Source organism: Mesoplodon bidens (genome assembly GCF_964165515.1).
Source record: "Mesoplodon bidens genome assembly, chromosome: 4".
In the NCBI taxonomy this organism is placed as follows: domain Eukaryota; kingdom Metazoa; phylum Chordata; class Mammalia; order Artiodactyla; family Ziphiidae; genus Mesoplodon; species Mesoplodon bidens.
The window spans coordinates 138,475,271-138,484,173 of NC_138160.1; the positions used below are offsets into that span (position 1 = coordinate 138,475,271).

At 46.0% G+C, this 8,903-nt stretch overlaps 1 pseudogene across 1 annotated transcript; it reads right to left on the minus strand.

Annotated features, from left to right (window-relative positions):
* Nucleotides 1-2,257: 2,257 nt before the first annotated feature.
* Nucleotides 2,258-2,990, minus strand: LOC308615915 (small nuclear ribonucleoprotein E-like; annotated as a pseudogene). Its single transcript has 2 exons — nt 2,901-2,990; nt 2,258-2,509 (listed from the first exon to the last, which is right to left on the minus strand). The product of its transcript is annotated as a small nuclear ribonucleoprotein E-like (transcript).
* Nucleotides 2,991-8,903: the final 5,913 nt, after the last annotated feature.

Genomic DNA, 8,903 nt, shown 5'->3' on the forward strand with positions numbered 1-8,903 from the left:
CTATGAATCAAACTCTTCCCTGGTTCTTAGGAATGCACTGATCTGTTTTCTGTTGAAGGGGTTACATTTAATCAATAAAATGATCTACTATAGAAAAAATTGTAAGCACAAAGAAATGTTTTTAAAAGGATGCTTTGAAACATACAATCTTTTACATAGTCAAAAGAATGGAATTTAAATATAGTCTTTGTAAATTAAAGCAGTTGACAATTCTGTTAAGATAGTTGTAGAATAAATAACTAGTCTAGTTACTGTGTCAAGTTTCAGGCTGGGGCCAGTTAGTAGAAAAACTATTTTATTGTATTTATTTTTAAAAAAAACATTTTTTATTATTATTTGGCCCTGTCAGGTCTTAGTTGAGGCACTCGGGATCTTCCTTTGTGGTGCTCAGGCTCTTCATTGTGGCGCGCGGGCTTCTCTAGTTGCAGAGCACAGGGTCTCTAGATGTGGTGCACGGGCTCTAGAATGCGCGGGCTCAGTAGTTGTGGCATGTGGGCTTAGTTGCCCTGAGGCACGTGGGATCTCAGTTCCCCAACCAGGAATAGAACCCCATCCCCTGCATTGGAAGGTGGATTCTTAACCACTGGACCACCAGGGAAGTCCCCTAGAAAAGCTATTTTAACTAATGGAATTGAATTCTACAGAAATTCTCTCAGGGGCAGATATATGTTCTTAGATATTTGGCACCTTCTCAAAAGTTTACCCTGCTACCACCATGAAAGGGACAAAGAAATCAAAAACCTTTATTCTATAAATATCAATCGTCACACGTTCAAATACACTTTAACTCCTTGAGAAGCTTCTTTCAAACACCCAAATTCTGTCTTTCAAGCACCAGCCCTGAAGTTTGTCAGCATCTTGAACTAGACTGAACCAAGTCACGTGCCATGGCCGAAAAGTTCCAGTTGAAGATACTTTGTTTTGTTTTGTTTTAATTTTATTGAAGTATAGTTGATTTACAATGCTGTGTTCATTTCTTCTGTACAGCAAAGTGATTCAGTTATACATATATATTCTTCTTCATATTCTTTTCCATTATGGTTTATCACAGGATATTGACTATAGTTTCCTGTGCTATACAGCTTGCTGTTTATACATTCTGTATATAAGAGTTTGCATCTGCTAACTCCAAACTCCCATTCTAATAGACATTTCTCCAAAGAAGATATACAGATTGCCAACAAACACTTTAAAGAATGCTCAACATCACTAATCATTAGAGAAATGCAAATCAAAACTACAGTGTGGGGCCAGAAGGGCCATCATCCAAAAAACTACAAACAATAAATGCTGGAGAGGGTGTGGAGAAAAAGGAACCCTCTTGCACTGTTGGTGGGAATGTAAATTGATACAACCACTATGGAGAACAGTATGGAGGTTCCTTAAAAAACTAAAAATAGAACTACCATATGACCCAGCAATCCCACTACTGGGCATATACCCTGAGAAAACCATAATTCAAAAAGAGTCATGTACCAAAATGTTCATTGCAGCTCTATTTACAATAGCCAGGACATGGAATCAACCTAAGTGTCCATCGACAGATGATGGATAAAGAAGATGTGGCACATATATACAATAGAATCTTACTCAGCCATAAAAAGAAATGATATTGAGTTATTTGTAGTGAGGTGGATGGACCTAGAGTCTGTCATACAGAGTGAAGTAATTCAGAAAGAGGAAAACGAATACCGTATGCTCTCACATATATATGGAATTTTAAAAAATGGTTCTGAAGAACCTAGGGGCAGGACAGAAATAGAGACGCAGATGTAGAGAATGGACTTGAGGACATGGGGAGGGGGAAGGGTAAGCTGAGACGAAGTGAGAGAATGGCATGGACTTATATATACTACCAAATGTAAAATAGATAGCTAGTGGGAAGCAGCCGCATAGCACAGGGAAATCAGCTCAGTGCTTTGTGTCCATCTACAGGATTGGGATAGGGGGGTGGGAGGCAGATGCAAGAGGGAGGGGATATGGGGATACATGTATACGTATAGCTGATTCACTTTGTTATAAAGCAGAAACTAATTGTAAAGCACACCATTGTAAAGCAATTATACTCTAATAAAGATGTTAAAAAAAAAAACTCCCAAACTATCCCTCCCCCATCTTCTTCCCCCTTGGCAACCACCAGTCTGTTCTCTACATCTGTGAGTCTGTTTCTGATAAGTTCATTTGTGTCATATTTTAGATTCCACATATAAGTGATATCATATGGTGTTTGTCTTTCTCTTTCTGACTTACTTCACTTAGTATGATCAGCTCTACGTCCACCCTTGTTGCTGCAAATGGCATTATTTTATCCTCTTTTATGGCTGAGTAATATTCTAGTTGGAGACACTTTGGAGCAGAGTAATATTACCTCCTTTGAGCATGATCCGCCCCAGGTGTTTTCTTGACTTTGTTTTAGAATGAATCCCTCAGCATCACCTGATATAAGGTTTCTGTACTCATTAAAACCAATGATACAGCCCTCTATCTGCATACTCACTTGCTCATAAAGCTACAGTTGAGGGACTTCCCTGGTAGCACAGTTGTTAAGAATCCACCTGTCAATGCAGGCGACACGGGTTCAAGCCCTGGTCCGTGAAGATCCCACATGCCGTAGAGCAACTAAGCCTGTGCACCACAACTACAGAGCCCGCGCTCTAGAGCCTCCGACCCACAACTACTGAGCCCACATGCCACAGCTACTGAAGCCTGCGTGCCTAGAGCCCGTGCTCTGCAACAAGAGAAGCCACCGCAGGAGAAGCCCGCGCACCGCAACGAAGAGTAGCCCCGGCTCGCCACAGCTAGAGAAACCCCATGCGCAGCAACGAAGACCCAACGCAGCTAAAAATAAATAAATAAAATAAACTTATACTAAAAAATAAATAAGTAAAATAAAGCTGAACTTGAATCCGAGATCTCTTTTGCAAGTATCTGAAAATGATGGGGTGCACTGTCACCTTCTGCACTTTTTGGTTCTGACCATGGTACCCCATGGTGGATGCTCACAATGACTAACCCACCTGAGAATTTTTTTTTTTTTTTTTTTTTTTTTTTTTGCGGTATGCAGGCCTCTCGCCGTTGTGGCCTCTCCCGTTGCAGAGCACAGGCTCCAGACGCGCAGGCTCAGCGGCCATGGCTCACGGGCCCAGCCACTCCGCGGCATGTGGGATCTTCCCGGACCGGGACACGAACCCATGTCCCCTGCATTGGCAGGTGGACTCTCAACCACTGTGCCACCAGGGAAGCCCCTGAGATTTTTTTAAATGATAGATTTAAAGAAAAAAAAATCAAGGAAATGATAGAAGCTTTGGTACACAGACATGGCCTTAGCAGCCGCTGTTGATGACCCCTCCCCATATTCCTTCAACACACCCATAGTTCACCTGCAGACAGTTCCCATTACATGCCAACGACTTCTGTTACAGAGTGTTCTTGGCCCCGCATGTGGCAGACCAGAAGCTGCAGGGTATTAATGCCCAGGGTGGAGCCATCAATCTCTGAGGGTCAAGAGTTGGTGGGCAAATACCCGCAGCCTCCTGACCTTTCAGTTGGATGACTCTAAGATGACTTCAGAGTAGATGTCAGAAGTGTTCAGAAGATCCCTAGTGGAAGCAACCCCTGGTTGCCCGCAGCAGTAGCCACTCAGGAATGTACCTCCTCTCCCTGTCTCCTTTCCCCACTCTCTCACCAGGCTTCCAGGAACCACCTCCCACAAACTCTTGCTTTGGGGTCTACTTTGGGGGAAACCCAAAGTAAGACATGGACAAAAGGGTAGAGGTGACGTGGGGATAACTGAAGTTTGTAAACTCTGAGATAGTGCATCTAAAACACTCGGTGCCCGGTGCATAGTAAATACTCAACAGATGCTATTGGTTGTTTTGCTGTTGTTGTTGTTGTTACTTTTTTAAAATTGTGGTAAAATACACATAACATAAAATTTACCCTCTTAATCTTTTTTCAGTGTATAGTTAAGTAGCATTAAGTACATCCACATTATTGTGCAGCCGTCACCACCATCCACCTCCAGAACTCTTTTCATCTCGCAAAATGGGGACTCTGTCCCCATTAAACACTTACTCCCCATTTCCACCCCTCAGCCGCTTGCACCCACCTTTCTACTTTCTTCTGTCTCTGTGAATTTGACTACTCTAGGGACCTCATATAAGACGAATCATACAATATTTGTCCTTTTTGTGACTGACTTATTTCATTTAGTATAATGTCCTCAAGTTTCATCCACATTGCAGCTTGTGTCAGAAGGTCCTTCCTTTTTAAGACTGAATAATATTCCATTGTGTGGATGAACCACATTTTGTTTATCCATTTGTCCACCAGTGGCCATTTGGTTTGCTTCCACCTTTTAGCTATTGTGAATAATGCTGCCATGAACATGGGTGTACAGTGTTGTTGTTACTTTTTATAATTTGCTCGTTAACTCATTCATTCATCCAAAGTCACAAGACTTCCAATATGCCAGTGTTCATACTGAGAGTAATCTAGGAATCATTTCTATATATTGATAATTCGGGAGTGTAGAAGGATCTCTCCGAAAAATAGATTTCCTAAGACAAAGAAGGCAGCTTTTTTTGTTGCCTAAGCTGTTGGTCCTTCCTAAAAGGAGTGGTTCTCAACAAGGAGGATGATTTAGGCCACACACCAGGGGGCATTGACAATGTATGGAAACATTTTACGTTGTCATGACTGGGGGTGGGGTGCTAATGGCATCTAGTGAGTAGTGTCCAGGGATGCTGCTCAACATCCTACAGTGCACAGGACAGCCTTATACTATAAAGAATGATCCAGCCCAAAATGTCAACAGTGCCAAGGTTGAGAAATCAACCTTAAAGAATGATATGCTTCGGGCTTCCCTGGTGGCGCAGTGGTTGAGAGTCCGCCTGCCGATGCAGGGGACACCGGTTCGTGCCCCGGTCCGGGAAGATCCCACATGCCGCGGAGCGGCTGGGCCCGTGAGCCATGGCCGCTGAGCCTGCGCGTCCGGAACCTGTGCTCCGCAACGGGAGAGGCCACAACAGTGAGAGGCCCGCATACAGCAAAAAAAAAAAAAAAAAAAGAATGACATGTTTCACGTCATGTCATACCTCGCGTTCCACTCTGCACCAGGTCAGAAAGGCAGCAGCAGAGGTGGAACCTAAACAGGTTAAATCCAGGATCCCTGGTGAGACATCTTGGTGACAGGTAGCATCATAGAGAGAGCAAATAGGTATCTAAGACTGTGAAGGGTCTGAGAATTTACTTGTAAGCTGACAAGTTAACGTGCCAGTTTCATGAATGCTGGCAGAAGATACAAGACTCCAGGGTCAGAGACAAAGGACTTTACTGCTCACAGCACAGCAGGCAGTATGAACTTCATGTTTTTGCTGGTTCCTCCCAAATGCCATGGGGACAATGCAGGTGCACGTTGGGTTTGCACCACAGCTGAGTAACTCTGAGCTCAGAAACTCCTGTCTTTTCTCGTGGACTGTGAACAAACCTGCTCTACCTTTATCTCAGAGGGAAGCATTAACTTTGTTACATGGACAGCAAACAAACCTGCCCTCTGCTCCAGAGCAAGAAATTCTCCCTATCTTCCGGGGCTGCTTGCTATACAAACATTCTTGAAAAGACAGCCAGAACGAAACCTGTCCACATCCCTGCTTGTGAGTTGTATGGAAACACCTGGGACTCACAGAGAATCATCTCTCAGTAGTGGTAGCTCTGACACCCAATGGGAAGCGGCTGTCACCTGCAAAGGTAATTTGGGCTGGAGGTCAAGCATATGAGGCTGTTCAGGGTGCTAACTCTGGAGTCAGACAGCCTGAGTTCAAATCTTGATTTTGCCATTTTCAGCTGTGTGGCCTTGAGCAAGTTTCTTGACCTCTCTGTGCTCCAGTTTCTCCTGCTGTAAAATGGGAATAATAATAGCCCCAACTCATAGGCTTATTGTGAAAATTAATATATGAGCTTATATATGTGAGGCATTTAGAACAGCACAGGCAGATTGAGGGAAATGTCAGTGTTAACCATAATTATTATTAATTATTATGATGATGCCATAAAGCTTGTGGTCATGCCTGTTTTTCAGCATTTGTGGGCAAGGTCTGTAATCCACACAGTTCCCTTGGAGTCTGCCTCAGAGAATTTGGGAAGAACACGGGGCCCTTTGCTCCCTCCTCCCCACACTGGCTCCTTCCCTGGTGATTCTTAATAAACAGGGCAGCAGGGCTGGAGCAATGGTGGTTTCAGGGTCCGGGGAAATCAGACAGATTCAGGTTCAAATCTTGGCTTTGGCACAGTGCCAGCTGTGTGACCTTGATGAGCAACTTCCCTGCTGAGGGGACTCCTAGTACACACTGCACAAGGTTCTCAGTGAAGGGTCGAGTTCCCCATCCCCGCCCACCCCTTGCCCACATGCTGCACGTGACCAGCTCAGCACATCTGTTGACGCTCTGGGTCATCTTTAGCCAGTGCCATTTTGATTATCATCCTTGTCATATTATTATTCAGTGAGCAAGACTCCATAGGATGCAAGCTGAGAACATCTTTGCTCTTTTCCTCCAGTACTCGGTAAATTCACTCTGGCCCCTCGGTCTCTCTGCGTGCCTCAAACTCCAGGAGAAATTTGGGGGGGGGAGAGGCAACCCCCTTACAGTCCTCCTTCAGACCTCACCTCAATTGCCACCTCCTCAGGGAAGCCTTCCCTGACTTCCACCCAAAATTAATGAGGTTCCCCTATACCAAGGGCTTCCTTCTTCCAGCACCTATGCATGGCGGGGTGCGGGGGTGTCTTTCTCCAGCTGTTGAAGCTGGCGGTGGTCCTATATCAACACCCTCCAGGATCAGCCTTCAACCGACAAGGATAGGAATTGGTAGATAAATACCCCAGCTCCTTCACCCCTCAGGTCCTCAAACTCTGAAGGGCATGCTCTCTGCTGCCCCCCAGAGGTCCCTGGTGGCACTGTGCTCCAGGCTTCCAGAGTGGTAACGCTTCTCATTTCCCCACCCCCTACCTGTGTCTCTTTGGGTAACTTCCCAAATAAATTACTTGCTCTCGAATTTTTGTCTCAGGGTCTGCTTCTGGGGGATCCCAACCTAAGACAGCAGTTTGCCTTATCCTAACAAATTCCACAGTGGTTTTCAGGTATTGGTTGTCTCTCCCCACTGGGCTGAGTCATGTTCAGCATCATGTCTCCAAAGCCTGCACAGTGCCTGGCATGTAGTAGGTGCTCAATAAGTGACCCTGAGTCTCAGGGCTGTGAGGTGGCCTGATGGCAACACAGAATTCTGCCCCCACCCAGGTCCTCAGAAGTCCCCAGTTGGAGAATTACGGTGCAGGAGTGCAGCTCACTCCTTCTGAGCTATAAATGGCAGGCTTCATCTACCTCATGCCCCAGGCCACACAGCCTGGACAGCTGGACCAGAGTCTCCAGGGGCCAGGAACCCCAGATGACCCTTCCAGTCCTGGCCAGTAATTCTGGGGTGTCCCTGGTGCAGATACACAGAGAGAGCATAACTCCAGTGCTAAGGCTACAGGGCAGGGGGCACAGCTGGGCTCTAACACAATTCCTAGCCACCTTCTCCCCTCCCTGGCATCAGATTCCACCTCGGGGAGCTCCCTGAGCAAGAGGCCATTCCAGGGACAATGGTCTACCCTACAAGGCCATGGAGCAAGCCAGCATCTCCTGGGGGAGGGATCCCTTTTTGGAGCCGGTGGTGTCAGGCCTGGAATTAGCCACACCGCCTGCGATGAGGCTGGTTCCAGGGTCTCCTGGGGGGACATCAGGAGTGGAGAGAGCTGACCTCTGATGACTCAGCCTGAGATAGTCAGGGGATGGGAGTTGGGGGGCAGGAAAGCATGGTGGGAGGTGGGGGTCTTAGGACTTCTCTCCAGCTCTGTTCTAGAGTCAGCTGGGTCAAGTGCCAGCTCTGTCACTCACAAGCTGGATGACGCTGTGTGGGTCACTCTGCGCCTCAGGTTCCTTTTCTATAAAATGAGAATAAAAACAGTCTGCTACCTCTTAGGGTTCAGGGAGGCTTAAGTGAGATGCTGCATGTCCAGTGCTCAGTGTGGTGTCCCTCATGTGGTACTCGATCAATGAACAGTATTCCATGATCTATCTAGTGTCCTTTAATCATCACTGACATTCTTCAAGATGCAATTATGATACCCTACTTTTATCATAAGAGGAAACAGTCTGCACCGCCAGGACATGGGGCGGAGGTGAGATAAGGAAGGCGGACAGAGAACTGAGTTGGGGAGGGGTCTAGGTTGAGCTTTCTTAGCTCCTGAACATGGGGAGAAACCAGTATCCTTGGAGCATGGGGCTGGGGGCGGGGGTGCAGGGGAGGTGTTCTCACCATGACAGAGAAAAGGAAGCTGGCTTAAGGGACAGTGAAGGAATCAGGAGGGGGCAGAGAGGTGCTTGGAACTCTAGATCTCACCCCTCACACTCTCCAGCAGTGCTGCCCACTGCCCAGTCCCTTTATCTCACTCCCTCTGCGGCCTCAGACAGGAAACACAGAAGCCTCACTACCTGCACTCCATACCACATAGAAGTCTTTTTTTTTTTTTTATATAGGTCTGGGTTTTTTTTAATCAATTAATTTTTATTGGCGTATAGTTGCTTTACAATGTTGTGTTAACTTCTATTGCACAGCAAAATGAATCCACCATACCTATGCATATAACCCCTCCCTTTTGGATTTTGCTCCCATTTAGGACACCACAGCGCATTAAGTAGAGTTCCCTGTGCTATACAGTATGTTCCCATCAGTTGTCTATTTTACACATAGTATCAATAGTGTATATGTGTTAATCCCAGTCTCCCAATTTCTCCCACGCCACCCCTTTCACCCTTGGTATCCATACATTTGCTCTCTACACCTGTGTGTCTAGTTCTGCTTTGCAA